This window comes from Neofelis nebulosa, chromosome 2 (assembly GCF_028018385.1).
Source record: "Neofelis nebulosa isolate mNeoNeb1 chromosome 2, mNeoNeb1.pri, whole genome shotgun sequence".
Classification (NCBI taxonomy): Eukaryota; Metazoa; Chordata; class Mammalia; order Carnivora; family Felidae; genus Neofelis; species Neofelis nebulosa.
Window position 1 is genome coordinate 209,874,327 of NC_080783.1, and position 17,405 is coordinate 209,891,731.

General features: G+C 56.9%; 1 protein-coding gene across 5 annotated transcripts in view; it reads right to left on the reverse strand.

Annotated features, from left to right (window-relative positions):
* ARHGEF10L (Rho guanine nucleotide exchange factor 10 like) overlaps positions 1-17,405 on the reverse strand; it is a 159,328-nt gene that overhangs the window by 130,366 nt on the left and 11,557 nt on the right. For 2 of the 5 annotated variants that reach the window (XM_058718906.1, XM_058718905.1), the window contains exon 1: positions 12,727-12,884. The exons of 1 other annotated variant lie outside the window; for it this stretch is intronic. The gene's annotated coding sequence lies outside the window, so the exon portion shown is untranslated. Of the gene's footprint in view, positions 1-12,726; positions 12,886-17,405 lie in introns of those variants that run through there. 2 more of the 5 variants (XM_058718903.1, XM_058718907.1) reach the window with 2 other exon arrangements.

Here is a 17,405-nt window from a genome sequence, read left to right on the forward strand (position 1 = left end):
GGACAAATGATGGATAAACAGGTTGGTGGATGGATGGATGGATGGATGGATGGATGGATGGATGGGTAGATGGAAGGATGGATGGGCAGATGGGTAAATAAATAAAATGAGTAAGTGATGAGCAAACGACAGGAGTCCATAGGTAGTGACCAGAGGCCACTGGGCTTAGGGCTTCTACTTCAATCTGGAATTTACTGGAGTTCAGCTACCCAGGGATCCCAGCTTTGCCCCAGGTATTTAGTCCAACCCAACCATTTTCTAGACACATGTTTCCCTATCCTGGCCGAGCACTCCTACGTCATCGCAGTCTCGCTCCTTCACCAGGCTGCAGCATAAGTAACATAACGTCCAAGACTGTGTCTGGCTTAACAATCACGTCCTCGATGCCCTCTCTTGGGCCAGGCCACTGCAAGCCTTGACAGATATTTGTTGAATGAATGACAAACAAATGAACAAAAGACCTAGGGAGCTTTCTAAACATAGAGATCTCTGGGTCTCAGCTGAGATCTAACTTGTGTAGAATCTCCAAGGGTGAGACTCAAGAATTCGTATTTTGTTCAAAGGCTTCCTGGCAACTCCAGTAAGCAGCCAGGCTTGGGGAACACTAGCTGATGGGGAAGAGAGGTCACCGGCGACTGAAGGCTGTGACCACGGATGAGGGCATCTCTGAACAGAGCCAGAGGCACCACCAATCCCAGCAGGTCATTCTCTGAAGCATGTTTTCATTCAAAGAGAGTCTAACAGCCTTTTTCAAAGTGTGGCCCTTGAGCTACTGACTTCAGAACCACTTGCGAGAGGAGGCTTTTTTTTTTTTTTTTTTTTTTAAGTAGGCTTCACATCCAGCGAGGAGCCCAACACGGGGCTCAGACTCACAACCGTGAGATCAAGACCTGAGCCAAGATCAAGAGTCAGACACTTAACCGACAGCCGCCCAGGTGCCCTGGGTGAGGAGGCTTTTTCAAAAAGGTCGATTCTAAGGTCCAACCCCAATCCACAAACTTAAGAGACTCTTGGGGTGAGGCCCAAGAATCTGCATTCTTAGTCTGGGCGAGCCTACAATACACAGATGTACGAGAATTCCTGGCTCGTGGGGTCCCCGGGGCACTGAGACCACCTGATGTGCACCTGCGCACACACCTTGCCTCCGGGGAGGGTGACAACTTCAGTGACACCAAGAAACCCCACAAACGACAGGAAGAGGTCAGAGGTACCGAATGTGCCCATTCCTCAGAACGTCAGCCTTGAAAGGAACCAACAGATCACCGAGCCAGGCCTCTCATCTTACAGATGAGGAAACTGAGGCCCAGAGAGGGCTGCGACTTGCCCCAGGTCAGACAAGAGTGAGGGCCAGAGCCAGGATAGAAGGCAGGTGGCGGGGTCCCAGGCTCACTCCATGGTCCCAGGCTGCCCTGGCCGGCGGAGGAGGCTCTGCTCCTCCCTGACATCCGCTCTCAGGTGAGCCAGGCATCCTGGGAAGCACCTTCAGCCGAGCACTGGTGGCCAGCCCTGGGCATCTCGGCCCGTCTCGCTGCCCCAGGAAGACACGCCAGCTTCTTGAGTTTAAACGTTTAAAACGGTCCCGAGTAGGAGCACCTGGGTAGTTCGGTCGGTTCAGCGTCGGACTCTCGGTTTCGGCTCAGGTCATGATCCCCCAGTTCGCGAGTTTGAGCCCTGTGTTGGGCTTCGCGCTGACAGTGTGGAGCCTGCTTGGGGATTCTCTCTCCCCACCTCTCCCTCTCCGCCCCTCCGCAGCTCGCTCACTCGTGCACTCTCTCTCTCTAAATAAATGAACTTTAAAAAAAAAAAAACAGTCCTGAGGAACCACCAACATCGGGGTTTCTCAGTCTGCATATTCAAGGGAACACTGATATTGTCTGGAAATATGCTAACAGGGACTCACGGAAGAAAAGAGGTGTTCAGTGGCCCAAAACTACAGAAGAACCAGAGTAGGACTCTCCCCCCTGGACATCAACAATACTCAACATGTTAAAGGCACTGAAAAGTCCTGCGATTTCAGAATCTGCTTAAATCATGGTACACACGAAGCAAGTTGTCAGTGATGAGGAGGAACGTGCCTTGCCCAAAGTCACAGGGCCCGGAGATGGGGGCAGTGGGACTTGAGCAAGACAGCCAGCCCCGAGTCCTTTCCAGCGACCATTCGCTGAGCTTTCAGCGACATGATCCCCTTTGCTGATCACTATAGTGTCTGTGTTTATTCCAATGGGAAGGAGAGGGGGTGGGCAGGACCTGGCAGGAAGTCACACCCACGAAAAGCGGCCAGGAGGTGAGGCTGGTGATCCAGCTTCCCGAATCTCCTTCTGTTCCGGGGTCTGCCCTCACTGGCTGTGCAACCTGAGGCAAGTCACAGCCCGTCTCCAGACTAAGACGTCTCCGTGCATAAAGTCAGGAGCCCGGACTACGTGATCCCGGAAGGGCCTTCCGGTTCTAAACGAGTCTCTGCCTCCATCATCCCACCTTCGCTCCTGTTTCCCATTCCTCTCCCTGGTCCCAAGTCCCCTTCTCTGTAAACAGCCAAGACCACTGTCCGGCCGAGCTGCCAGGCGGGGCTGAGCTCTCTGCCCAGTGGTGGACGCAGCCCTGTCTTTGCTCTCCCTGCCACTGTCGCTTCGCTGGGCTTCCTGGTGACTCACGGAAGTTTCCCCACGGGCCCCTCAAGGCCATTTCTCAAGCGTGGATGGACGCTTGGGGTGGATTTTCCCACCTGGGGCCCCAAAGAGATGGTTTTGCAGAGAGCTCCGTGCGAGGGGACGTGGCGGAGGAAGCGTCTCGCACACAGGGAACCGTCACTGGACCCTCGGGAAAGTTCGCCAGTCTCTGCACCTCACTCCGCACCCGCCTCTCTGCTGGGCGCACGGTGGCGCACAACCCACACTCTATCATCGGCTGCTCTCCGTCGGGCTCTCACAGTTGTTTCTTCACTTTAGTCTCCCCTGGCTCCCCAGGCGACGGAGGCCGGGAAGCAGGGAAAGTGGCAAATGTCTGACTCACGGATTCCTAGGAACCTGGATCCTAGATTCGTGGGTTACCAGGACTGGTGGAGACTCCAGGTTCTCGACCTGCCCATTTTGCAGAAGAGGACATCAAGGCTCCGAGCAGAGTCGGGGACGGGATGAGTTGGACTAGATCGGGAGCCCCAAGGCGGGGTGGACAGAACGCTGGGGTCCCCACAAGATTCCATCAGGTGATGTGCCAGGGAAGGGCCCGGCTGAACAGTCTGACAGGGACCGGAGGGGTTGCAAAGGAGGGCTCCAGAGTCAGGCGGATCAGGGGTCCAGTTCTGCCATTCACCAGCTGTGTGGTTTGGGGCAAACTGCTTACCCTCTCTGTTCCTCAGCTGCTCCGCCTAGAACATGGAGATAATCACTACGTACGCCTCGCAAAACTGCCACCAAGAACAGAAAGATTAATACGTCGTGCCTGGCGGCTCTGGGCCCTCAGCAAACACTGGTTATTTTTTCCGTCCTTTGCAATCACATTTCATACCATCCCTGCTTCATGGATGAGGTCACCAAGACTCCAGGGAGGGAAGACACCTACCCGCCCAGAGTGTCAGGGCCCACAAGGGGCAGGGCTCTGCTCCCCATCTCTCCCGACCCTCCCCCCGACCCGAGGATGAGGCCTCTACCCCGCGCATGTGAAATACAGAGGCCCTCCCCAGCAGGGACGCCCTCCCTCGCCGGCCACGCGTGACCTAGCCTAGCCCCAGAGGGTTTTCCACTCACTCACTGGGGAGGAAGCCAGTGCCCAGGAAACTGCTAATACAGCCCGTGGGGCTCTGGCTCCGAAGGCCAACTCCCAGTTCCCGGCAAGAGCCCAGCTCCTCCCTCCCACAGACACCGCCCATTCTCTGCAAGAGAGCCCCGGGTGAGGGGATGTTGCAAAAGGGCAACATCCAGAGGGACGCTAGGGGATGACAACATTCAACTAAAGCCTCCAGTGGGCCCCTCCCAGGGGTTACTCACCACCGGCTTCTACCCTTGAGGCTCAGCCTGGATGCCCGGTTATGCTGGGTGACCTCAGGCAAGTTGCTCAAACTCTCTGAGCCTCGGGAACCTTTTTAGGAAAGGGAGATGAGCTGAGTTTGGGAAGCACTAAAGAAGCAGCAGGGTCGGGGCACCCGGCTGGCTCAGTCGGCCGCGCGTGTGACACTCGATCTTGGGGTCGTGAGTTCGAGCCCCACGTAGGGCGAAGTTACTTAAAAACAAAATCTTTGGGAAAAGAAAAAAAGGCAGCAGCAGGGTTCACAGAATGATCTAGGAATCAGAGAGCCTGTAATCTCTTCCAAAGGTCTCCCTGGTGTCTCCTGTCCCTTCCAACGCAGTCTCCACCCAGAACAAAACGTTCTGGTCATGTCCCTCCCTCGCCCCAAACCCTTGAATGGCTCCCTCCAGTGCTCAAGATAAAGGGCGAGCGCCTAGTGAGACGTAAAGAGCAACTTAGGGGCATCGGCCAGAGCTCCCTCCCTGGCGGGACAGGCCCTACTATGTGCTCATCCCCAGCCTTGGCACACACCCGGAAGCCTTTTCCCCTCCCTGAACTGCCTCTTGGCTGCTTGGCTCAGACTCTGCCCTGGGAAACCCCTGGGAGCCCCCACGCCTGGGTTGGGCGCTCTCCCCTCATTCCATCGGCTACCTGTCTGCCTTCCCCATCAGAAAGAGGGTGAACCATACTTCATCCCACGAGCCCAGTGCCCGGCTCCCGGCAGGTGCTCCATAAACGTGGGACAGGAAGTCAGAAACGCCAAGGACAGACCAGTGAAAACACATTCGCTGATCCGCTTTGGCGGCCTCCTCTGCGGAACGGGAATGTTGTAGGGGGAGCCGCGGGTGGCCTGGGTGTGGACCCGGGCTTGCTGGCAGGCGTCTCTCTCTCTCTCCTTCTGTGACAGGAGGGCAACGCGGGAACCTGTGTCGCCCTCGCTGGGGGACTCAATGAGCTCCTCCTCCCGGGTCCCCTCTTCCCTCCAACCGAGACGCCTTTCCCGGCCCCCCCTCACCTACCCAGCATCTCAAAAGCCAGCCACACGTGCTGGCGTCTTGTCTGCCAATGCCACTTGGGACCCCAGCCCCATCACTCCCCCAAAGCTGCTCTTAAAGAAGGTCCCAGCTGCCTTCGTGTTGCCAAAGCCAGCGGCCCCTTTCTGTGCCATCTCACGTGGACTGTCGGTGGCCTGCGGCCCCGTTGACCACGAGCTCTTTTCCGAAACGGTCCCCTGCGCCGGCTTCCCAGCCGCCCCACTCTCCCTTCTCCTCCCAGCTACCCTTCTCAGCCCCTCTCCTGGCTCCCCACCATCCACAAGGTCCCACCTGCCCCCGATGACGCGCTAATGGCACCCCAGTCCGAACCTCAGCCCGGGGGCTCCCCACTAGGACTTCTGAGCAGCCTCTTCACAGAAACGTGACCTGGACCGGACTCTTGATTCTCGAAAATCCATGCTTCCCGCCCTCCCCTCACCACCTTGCTTCATGACACCGCCCACATACTCATAAGAAGATTCCAGGACATGTCGGATTCCTCTTCTTTCCCTCACCCGCTGTGAACCATCCACCAGCGATTCCAGCCGGTGTCTCTCTGACAGATAACCTGAATCCAGCTGTCCAACTGCACTGCCACAATTCAAATGCGTACCCTCAGTCGGTTAAGCGTCCGACTTCGGCTCAGGTCACGATCTCCCGGTCCGTGAGTTCGAGTCCCGCGTGGGGCTCTGTGCTGACAGACAGCTCAGAGCCTGGAGCCTGCTTCGGATTCTGGGTCTCCCTCTCTCTCTGCCCCTCCCCCCATTCATGCTCTGTCTCTGTCTCAAAAATAAACGTTAAAAAAAAAAACAAACAATTCAAATGCGTTCCACCCGTACCCTTTCTCCGGGCCCAGCCCGCCCCGGCCGGTGCGTCCGGTCCTCCCCACCGCCACCCTCGTGTGGCCAGAGCATCCTGCCCAAAGCGGAGCCTACAAGGCTCCCGTGGGATGCGGTGGGTCAGAGAGCTGGGACGCAGGCCCCGTGGGCCACCGGCAGGCGAGGCCTCACCTTCCGGGTCTTTGTGACTGTCCCTCGGCCCACAGCGCCTACTCAAGTACCGCCAGGTAACAGGCACTCAGTAAATCATCCTTGAATAAATTCTCTGGGGGAAGGTAAATTTCCTAACAGAGCTATTGACAGCTGGAATCCTGGGGTTGTATTTCACTAACGAAGGTATGTATGTGAAATGAACTGAACCAAACTTCCAAGGGCTTCCAGCTGCATCTAGATTAACCGTCCTCGCTGCCCTCCTCGATCTGTTTTGTTGTCCACAGCCACTTCCTGTACTGCCCTCTTCCCCTTGCCCGCTGCAGGCTCTAGACTGTCTGCTGCTTAAACAGGCCAAGATCATTCTGGCCTCAGGGCCTTTGCATTTGCTATAGCCCTGCCTAGAATACTTTCCCCTCAGTTTGTTTTTTTTTTGGGGGGGGGGTGTGGAGTGTGGCGCTCTTTCTTGTCATTTAGGTCTCCGTTTAAATGTCTCTCTTCAGAGAGGCCCCCCTGGACCACCTCCAGCTAACAAACTCTGCACTACCCCCCCCCCCGGGGACATACACCGCCCCCCCAACTACCAACCTGACCCCCCACTCACTCCCATCACATCAGATCTGGTTGTTCCTTTCACAGGACTTATCACATGACACGTAGTTACTTCATTCATTTGTTTGATGTGTTTGGGATTCGTCTCTTCCCCATCACGAAAGGCCCTCAAGGGCAAAGCTACTGCCCGGTCACGAGCGTGACAAGCCACCAGCACGGCTAAGCTCCTCAGGGACCGGGCGCTGTCCCCAGCAGCCCGCCTGCACTTTCCCACACCCGGGGACACAGCTGCCAGGTTATCCCCATTTTACAGATGAGGAAGTTGAAATAAAAAGGGACCCAGTGAGTCGCCCAACGTCTGGCACAGAAAGAGGGGCGGCAGGAGCAGCAAATCCGTCTACTCCCCCCCACACACACACCCCTGCCGCGCCCAACACTGGCCTGACCCTTCAGAAACAGGGGCCCGCCGAACGAGCAAACCAGTCGCCGGATGAATGCCCCATGTGCCCCACGATGTGGAGAGAGGCCGTCTTCGGGTGATGGAATAAAGGGTGATTTTCATTTCCTTCCCTCTGTGTTTTCCAAGTTTTCTTCAATGGTCATGCAATATGGGCATAATTTAAAGTAAAATAAACCCGTGCTTTAAGAGAAACTCAAAGGTTCCGGGCCATGTCTGGGCTCAGGACTATTTTTCTTCAATATCCAGAGACTTTTATTCTTCCATTTCGTTTAGACCATTGTTTTTCTAGGGAAATTGAATAAAAAGGCCACATTTTTAAAGCTCCTTCCAAGTCTGCCCACTTCAAACAATGAAGACAGGGAAGGAATGGGAGCTGGTTCCCGCCTTGTGTGCTAATGGCCAGAGTTCAGGGACGCATACCAATCAGGCAGCCACTGGAAGGGGGGTTCTGCCCAGAGGCCAGGCTCTCCAGGAGAAAGAGGGGGCCAGACCCAGAAATGTCGCCTCGCCTAGGGTCCCACACACAGTCACCGGTAGGGGCCACCCCCCCCACCCGCCCTGCCCTGGACTGGGGGTGCACCTGCAAACAAGTAGGGGGAGGGGTCTAGATCAAGACCACCCTCTCGACAGAAAGATCGGTGGGGAGATAAATCCCCTGGCGGCGGGAGCTCAGCACCAGGCTCTAACGAAGAGGGGGGCACAACCCGCGCTTCCGGCCAAGTGGTCAGCTCCGCTCCCCTATCTCCCACAGCGTGTGGGTACCACTTCCAGGGGACATCAAAGGCACGGCCAGGCCAGGCCCGGACGCTGGGGTGGAGAGCTGGGGCTCCGGGACAAGCAGAATGAGGTTAACTAGTGCTGACCCTCAGGCAGGCGGGGCCCTGGGCCTCCACATCACTGGGAGCAAAAGCGACAGGATGACACAAGCTACCTCGCGGGAGGGCCGGGGACCGAACGAGCTCCGGTGAGCCACATCCTGCCACTCCATAGATACAAGAGCTATCGGTACCAGCTCTCTCCATAAACATAAGCCATTATTATTAGCCCCTTCCCGAGACCAGGCCCAGGGGGCCCATCGGGGCATGTGGTTCTGTTCTCAGCCTTGACCCCAAGCCACAAAGTGAGGAACCCAGCTACGTGGGTTAAAAAAACACACAAGTAACTTCAAACAAAGACTAGTAGAGTGTGTTGAGATTGCCGACCCGTGGTGAGTTCTCTCCCTCCCGTCCTCAAAGGGAAGCAGAAAACAGAAGAGAGGAGGAAATCGACTGGAGAAGGATCTCAGGGCCTCACGGGCTCGAATCCTGCCGTTTACAGACACTGTGTCCTTGGGGAAGCCGCACAACCTAAGACTCCGTTTCCTCATCTGTAAGGTGGGATGGTCGTAGCTACCTGCAGGGTCAGTATGGGAATTGAACAAACATGCATGAAAAGTGTCGGGCAGGTTTCGACGTAAAGTAAACACGGCTTGTCTTTAAGCACAGAAGCTCTCAACCGGCTGCCTATCTAAAGGGTAGGTATAGCAGAGGCAACCAAAAATACTGGGTCACTTAAATATCAGTTACTTTCATCTTTGGCTTTTCTGGTATTAGTGAGGGGTGGGGAGAGCCCCGCAGGCTCACCTTCTCCATTCTGTTTTGTTTGGCCTGATATTAAAATGAAAATCTTTCTTTTCCTTTTAATTTTTTTTTTTAACGTTTATTTATTTTTGAGACAGAAAGAGACAGAGCATGAACAGGGGAGGGTCAGAGAGAGGGAGACACAGAATCTGAAACAGGCTCCAGGCTCCCAGCTGTCAGCACGGAGTCTAACGCGGGGCTCGAACTCACGGACTGCGAGATCGTGACCTGGGCCGAAGTCGGATGCTCAGACTCCACCGGCCACACAGATAACCGGGCTGGAGCAGCAGCAGGGTGAGGGGACGACAAGAAGGTGCGAGAAACCTTAAAGCTCTGCAGGGGAGGGGGTGACCCACAGAGCACAGCGCCCCTGTCATCTGAGCTGGTTGCCAGATGACGCAGAGCCTTCCGCCTTGAGACCTTGGCACTTGCCGCGCTCTGCCACAAGCCCTGCAGACTTCTGGCTCACCTGACACCTGATCCCCCAACAGCCCACGCCTCTGAGCCTTTGCAGCTGCTATTCCTTCTATCCGGACCCTTTTCCTCTCCCCACCCCATTCTGCTGCACTCCCCTGCAGGTTAAGTGTGAGCGTGTCCATTTCCCGCCCGGGGCTCTCAGATTATCCGGGGGCCACATGCAGCCTGTCCACTCAATAGTCTGACTCTGTCTCTCACGCTGTCCCCGAACCCCTAGGGATGGGTCACGCCCGCCGTTGTCTAAGCCAGACCCAGACAGCTCTAGCCACCCGTGTCCTGGATGTCACATCTTCACCAGCCCCGAGCTGTCTGACTTGTCCACAGTCCTCAGGCCCCACCGCCACTTTGCCTCCCAAATGCCTGGGCCACCGTGAGTGGTTATTCAATCAACGGCAAAGCGGGCCCTCGATTAATTGCACCTCCTCATCCCATTTCCCCCTCCCTCAACCCACTGGGATAGAACAACTCCTTTCTGGACCGGAGAGCTCGTGTGAGGGCGACTTATGACCCCTAACGTGGCAGTGGGCCCAGCTCGGCGCCTGCCCCTCTCACTTTGAATCCGTGAGGACTCTAAGCCAGCCCTAGGGAAGTGTCACACGAGAGTGCAAGCCTCAGGGAGGGGCAGAGCCCGAGGTGTTCACTGCCAGATCCCCGTGGTGTGCTGGTAAATGTCTTGGGGGGGGGGGGGGGAACCTCCGATTCACAGTACGCTGATTTCTCCCTGTGGCCAATTTCAAGCTAGGGTGACATCGCCGAACAGAGAGTTGGGAAGGGGAGGGCCAGAGCACACCCGTGTGCTGGGAAGCAGGACCCCAAAGGAAGGTGGCTTTGAGGCCGTGCAGCAAGGCCAAGAAGCTGAGCTGGGGCCCAGGAGGCACAGCGGGATGGAAAGAGAACACGGGCCCACCCTGCTCCCCCGTTTATAACTGATTCTTGTTTCTGGACTTCAGACCCCTTGAGGGTAAGGACAGTGGCTCCTTCACCACTGTCAAGCCAGGTAACAAGAATTCAAAGGCACCAACGACAAGCTCACAGAAGAAAGCAAGGACTGGGCCGTCAAGGAGACTGAGGCTTGAGTCCTTCACTGACTGTGACCTTAGGCAGTCGCTTAAATACTACGCTTCACCTGTTCATCTGTAAAATGGGCGTGAACCCGTCCTCCCTGCCTAATTATCAGGGCTGTCTAGAAACAAAGAGATAGTGGATGCGAAAGAACAATACACTATTACCACAATTATATGCAATATGCATATATATTTATATACGAGACACTTATATTATACATTTATGTAACCTCACCTACTTTATTTTTTCAAAGTTGGTCCAAGAAGATTGTATTCTTTCCACTCTGCTCTTTTCCACGGTTTAAGAGATCACATTGGCGAAGAACTAGCCCAACATCTATCTGGCACTTACCAGATACAAATATGTTAATTAATCTATAGTTTATCTAATTAACAATAGGCGTCCCCCTTACACTAACCTGGTACCCGGGCCCTGAGGAGTTCGCTGGCTTTCCCTCCTCCCCAGACTCCTCCAAAGTGAAAACTTGAAACAGCAGAACTTCCGAACCGTTAGTTGCCGGACCCACTCAAGTGACAACTATTTATAGACTACCTACGGTGTGTCAGGCACCGTTCTAGGCTGGCTGATCAAGGACGGACATGGTCCCTGCTCTCAAAGGCTTGCTGTCCTCGGGGGGAGTAGAAACAAGCCGTCCCCACCAGAATGATCAGGAACCAGAATTCTCTCTTTTATTTTTAAAGCAGGCTCCACAGGGCTTGAACTCATGACCCGGAGATCATGCCCCACCCCATGAATGAGAATTCTTCAGCCAACCTGGCTGACCAAAGAAGAGACTCCTGAACGAGGAATAAAGAAGTGAAGGATGGGGGCCAACTTAGCAGACAGAGAGAGAGAAGAGCGAGTGGAAGGCTCTCTGGCAGAAAAGGAGGGGGACAGGGGATGTCAGGAAGGTAAGCGTGATGGGGCAGAGAGAGCAGCAAACAGGGGCACAAAGCGGGGCCCTCACAAGCCACGAGGAGGGCTCTGAGCTTCACCCTGAGACCTTGACGAAGGAGGAGAGCCCCCAACCCACAGTGACAGGGAGCCCCGAGATCTCCAGACTGTGCCCTCCTTTCTAGACCACGTGCCTGAGGCCTGGACACTGTGGGGAGGCCGCGCCAGGCGGATGGACGGATGGAGGCTGCACCTGATGGCCATTCGGGCAGGGCCGCAGGGAAAGGGCTGAGTATTTTAATGAGGGAGCACAGCCTGTCTTCTCCCCACCCCCCCCCCCCAGCATCTGTGGGGGAACAGATGGGGCTCCAGGCAGGCAGGGCATGTCTTTCCCCGGCTGAATCCCTCGGGAAGGCCAAGGACTTTGAGGTGATGTCTCAGCTCCAGAGCCAGTGGAGGAGTACAGCCCACCCCCCACCCCCTCCCTGCTGTGGCTGGAGACAGGGTCCTCAGGCTACTGAAGCTAAAAGAAGATTCCTGACCCCCGCCCCAGGACCACTCCCCCCGTCCCCCAGGCACCCTAGTAGAGAGAGGAAGAACTGACCCCATACTCTCCCACATCAGGCCTGGGCTCCCCCTAGGAGACCACCCCTGGCTAGCCTTCACCCTCAGCAGGGCCCACCCCGGCCACACTCCCCGGCCTCCAGGAGCGTCCAGGCCTGAGCAGGTTCCCCCCCCTCCCCCATGGCCTTCCGGCTGACCAGGGCATCCTCTCCTCCCACACACACTCCCTCCTTTGTGAGGCTGCCCCTGTTCCACCTCTGGGCAGGGGTCCAGGGTGGGAGAGGCCAGCCAGGAGCATTCCCTGACTCCCCACCACCCCAGAACCCCCCAAGGGCAGCACAGGGAGAAGTGGAACCCAGCGGCAGCAGGAGCTGAAGGCCCTGGGAATCCCCTGGAAAATGAGGCACAGGCTGTCTCTCGCTGTCTCTCTCTCTCTCTCTCTCTCTCTCTCTCTCTCTCTCTCACTGATGCACAAAGAGCAGTCAGGAGTCATGCAGAGGGACGGGACATCCAAGGGACACAGAGGCTGGGAAGGTGGGGGGGGGCGGTAGGGAGTACACACGCAAGACGTACACACACACACACACACACACACACACACACACACACTCAAATGACACAAGGAGAGACCCACACACGGAGACAAGACCCAGGCTCCGGGGCCTCTCACACACCCAGGGACACGGCCGCGCCACGCAGGCTCCGGGACGAACGGACAGAGAAGACGCCGCTCCTGGAGCGAGGGACACCCACTCCCACCAGGGCCACGGGGAAGGCCCAGGCTCCGGGCTCGCACACCCCGAGGCACAGCGGGACGCACTCGCAGCCACGCCCGGGACCCCGGAGCCGCCGGGGCCCCCAGAGACCCCCGCCGGCCAGCGGGGACGCGCGGACGGGCCCGGCCATCGCGGGCGGCGGGGACCGAACCCCCTTCCCCCCACCCCACTCGGCCCCGCGGCGACGCCCGCTCGGGGCCACACGGCCGGCCCGCCTCGCGCAGTGCGCGGCCCGCGACCCCCGCCCGGTCCCCCGTCCGCCCGACCACCCCCGCCCCCGCGGGCCGCACTCACCGGCTCCGGCCGCCCGGCCGCGCCTTTGTTGTCCGCGCCGCTCACAAAGCGCCGGCGGCCGCTCCGCGCGTCAGCTGCCCCGGGGGCCGCGGGCGCCCAGGGCCGGGCGGCCCCAGCCCCGCGCCCCAGCCGCCGCCGCCGCCGCCGCCGCCGCCGCCGCGCGCGCCGCCCGCGAGGTCGCGGCCCGGCCGGGAGTGCGCCCGCCGCCGCCGAGCGGCCTGGTCCCGCCGCCGCGCACGGCGCGACGCGGCGCCGCCCCCGCCCGCCCGGTCCCCGCTCGCCGCGGCTGAAGTCACCGCTTAACCCCTGGCGGCCGGGCCCGGCGCGGGGCGGCCCCGCCCGCCCGGGCCGCCCGCGGCGCAGGTGGGGAAACCGAGGCCCGCGGGGGGCGGGGCCTCGCCGCGCGCCCCTTCCGCCCGCGGCGGCCGCTCCCGCCTCGCCGGGTCCCGCCCGAGGCCGCCCCTCGCCGTCCCGCTTCCCCGGCGTCCCCCTCCGAAAGGTCGCGCGCGCACGCTGGCCGCTGGCTTCTCCTCTCTCGCTTCCAGGAGTTTTCCAGGGCTTCCCTGGGGAGCGGGGGGGGGGGGGGGGGGGGGTGAGGTCCCCGCCCAGTCCCAGCCGGCGCCCCTCGGTGGCCTGGCCCCCCGGGCTCTGGTGACCCTAGCAGCTTGGGGCGGGGATGGGAGGCGGGGGAGGGGGGAATTTGAGACCATCCCCCCCCACCCCCGAACTGGCGACGAGCCGCCCGCCCTGGAGCCCCACCTTCCTGACGAGACCACTGAGGCTCAGACCCGCAACCCGCCAAAGCTCGCGGAGCAAGGAAGTGGCCAAACGGAGATCCCAGCCCTCCCCTCCCTTCCAGCCCCCCAGGCTGCCAAACACTAGTTGTTCCCTCCCAGAATCCCAGAGGGGGCCTCCGGATGTGATGCAATTAATTATAGTTATCAGGCCATTAATTAAGATTATCCCTGTTGTCATTAAACAGTGCCCTGCAACCTCTCTGTTTGCAACGAAACTCACACTCCGGCTTATCAGCAATTACTCCTGGGTTGATAATAATGAGTTCTGCAGCCTCCAAAGGGCACAGGTGTATGTATACGGGCATCTTTGTCAGCCTGTGTTGGTTCATGCAACACAGCCAGAGAAAATGTTTTTCTGAACTACTCCCTCTCTGCCAGGCACCAGCCTTAGGGGCTGGGAATGAAACGAGGAACCAGAGAGACCCCAGCCCTGCCCCCTTGGCTCTGGCAGGCTAGGAGGAGGAGACACAAATAGACAGGCCTCTACAGTGCCCTGAGACAAACCACACTCAGGCCCCGCTCTCTGAAATCATCTTATTCGTTGATTTGCTTGCTTGTTTATTGTCTGTCGACGTACGCTCCATAGAGCCTGTCCTAAGAGTCGTTCATAGAGCCCCACTTAGGCACATTGGTCTTTTTTTTAATTTTTTTTAACATGTATTTATTTTTGAGAGAGAGAGAGAGAGCATGAGCAGGGGAGGGGCAGAGAGAGAGGGAGACACAGAATCTGAAACAGGCTCCAGGCTCCGAGCTGTCAGCACAGAGCCCAATGCGGGGCTCGAACTCATGAACCGTGAGAGCGTGACCTCAGCCAAAGTCGGACGCTTAACCCACTGAGCCACCCAGGCGCCCCACCACCAAATTAACTTTTCTCTGTCCTGCCAATTCCTCACGGTCTTTGTTTGTTTTTGTTCTGTTTGTCTCTTTACCTGAGAAGGGTAAAAAGTGCCTGCATTAGACATTTTTTAGGTCTCAATTTCATTATTGAGCCTCGGTGTGCACGTAAGAAAACTTAAGGTTTGGGGCACCTGGCTGGTGACCCTTGATGTTGGGGCCAGAAGTTCGAGCCCCGTGTTGAGCAGAAAGACCACTTTAAAAAAGTTTTTTTTTAAACTTTGGGTTTTTTCCTCCTGTTAATCTGTCTCATGTAAATTTAATTCTTAGTCCAGGAGGAAACACAGCAGAAGAATGTTTCCTCCCCTGCACCGGCAAAGCAGCTAGAACGTCTTCAGATGTCCAGTGAGTGACATAACATTAAGCCTCAGGCCAGAACGTAGATGCTTGGGTCCTGCTGGCATATGCAGAGGCAAGTACAAGTTCCTGGACCTGCATTCATAGCTTTTCAGATCCGCTCCAACCTCCCTCCTTGGCTATTTTATTTCCTTCCTGGGCCTCAGCCCCCCTGAGTCCTCCAGTCTGGAATGCCTGCCCCGTCTTTGGCTGCACTAAGGTTTACCTTCCCTCCCAGAACCCTCAGAAGGCCCAGAATCCCTGGGAAACCTCCCCACGTGGCCCCTGTTCCCTGACCACCCCTCCTCTGAGCTCTACGGCACTTTGGGCTTTGGCTGGTTCCTCGTGTTAGAGCCTTTGTTGGTTTTGTTAGCTCTGGACATGTATACTAATTAGCACTGTCTTCAGCTTGATGGACGCTGTGATCCAGGCTTGAGGGCGGGGGCCATACCCCAGGGCCCTTATCAGACCCCCAGAGCCCAGCACAGGTAAGGGGCGCACTCAACATCAGAGGATCATAACAGATTCTCAGTGGGCACCCTCAAACGTTCCTCACATAGACCCTCTGGGTCCCAGGTGACAAGCCACCAGCTCATAGAACCAGTGGAGTCTACAGAACCATTGTGTTTGGCCCCCAGTGGTGGCTCACGGGTCACCAACATTTAACACTCGGGAGATTTTGCAGTAAGAAAACAGACTGTTGGCTTCTCAGCAAACCTGGAGATCTGGTAATGCCGGGCCCTCCTCTCCCCCCACCCCCACCCCAGGGACCACACGTCCTCCTACATTCTTGCTCTCTCCGCCATCATGCATCCTGAGGACACACACCCCCCCCTCGCCTCTCGCCTCCCCGAGGTCACATTCTGAGCTCCACAGCACAATTCAATGTCAAAGGCGCTTTATTGGCCTTTGCCCATTCATTACTGCTCCTTCTGCCTGGAACGCCATTACCACTCCATCCTCCTGCCCAGGCACGTTGGCTAATGCCTCCTGAGGCTCTCAACAGAGAACACCTTCTCAAGGTCAAGGATCCCTTCTCCAGGGCCCCCACACTGGACTCCGGGCCTCCCACGGTGTCCTATGGTCCCCTCAGGCCATCCATCCTACCGAGTTGCGTGGTGTACATTGACCCTTAAAAAACACAGGTTTAGGGGCGCCTGGGTGGCTCAGTCGGTTAAGCGGCCGACTTCGGCTCAGGTCACGATCTCGCGGTCCATGAGTTCGAGCCCCGCGTCGGGCTCTGGGCTGATGGCTCAGAGCCTGGAGCCTGCTTCCGATTCTGTGTCTCCCTCTCTCTCTGCCCCTCCCCCGTTCATGCTCTGTCTCTGTCTCAAAAATAAATAAAACGTTAAAAAAATTAAAAAAAAAAAAAACACAGGTTTAGGGGCGCCTGGGTGGCTCAGTCGGTTGAGCGTCCGACTTCGGCTCAGGTCATGACCTCGACGTTCGTGGGTTCGAGCCCCGCGTCGGGCTCTGTGCTGACAGCTCGGAGCCTGGAGCCTGCTTCGGATTCTGTGTGTGTGTCTTTCTCTCTGCCCCTCCCCTGTCTGCACTCTGTCTCTCTCTCTCCCTTTCTCTCAAAAATAAATAAACATTAAAAAATTAAAAAAAAAAAAAAACAGGTTTGAATTGGGCAGGTTTCTACGTGGATTTTTTTCAATAAAAATGTATTTTCTCTTCCTTATGATTTTCTTAATAATATTTTCTTTTCTCGAGCTTATGCAATTATAAGCATACATTATATAATACATATGATATACAGAAGACATTAATTGACTGTTTATGTTATTGGTAAAGGCTTCTTCGTGGTCGACAGTAGACTATCAGCAATTACATTCTGGGGGAGTCAAAAGCTGTACCGCGTAAGGGGTTGGTGCCCCTAGCCCCTGCGGTGTTCAAGGGCCCCCTGCGTTTGCCCACGTCTCCTCCTGGGCTGTGAGCCCTTGCGGGCTGGGCCTCCGCTGTCTCATTCACAGCGCCTCCCCGCCACCTGGGACAGAGCCCGGTAGATCACAGGCACGAGACAAATATTTGCTAAATAGATGAATGAATGGTTTTCAATGACCACAAAAGGAACACAAAGGATTTCTGGGGATGTTTCCATGTCCCAGAACATTCAATTAACCAGAATTTTCCACCCACTGAACACGCTGGTGAGTGCAGGGCTTACTGTGGATGCATAGCCGTCAAGGGTACATCTGGCTGGGAAAAGGGTTCTGTTCTCCCTGGTCTCCACCGCCGACCTGGAGAAGAGGGAGGCAGGGAGGACAGGGGTGGCATTTTTCCACTGGCCAGTGAGGCGAAGTGACTTGCCCATGTTGCCTAGCAAGCTGGCGGCAAAGTCAGGATGGGAACCCAGGGCTCCTGCCTCTGCCTTCCAGCCCAGTCTCCCTTCCGCTGGCCGAACCACATAGTGGGTCAAAAAGGAAGTGGGTGGCTGGGAAAGTGGACTCTGTGGCCCAGATACCACGCTCACACGGGCAGTGTGAACGGAGAGCAAGCAGGAAGCAGTCAGGCCCTGACATTTACTATACCATTAAACCAACCGTGACCAGGCTATTTATTACCTAAAAGAGGCTGGATCGCATTTTGATTACGAAAGAAGACGATATGACACTCTCTTCCCATAACACTCCTGCCTCTGTTTGGTAG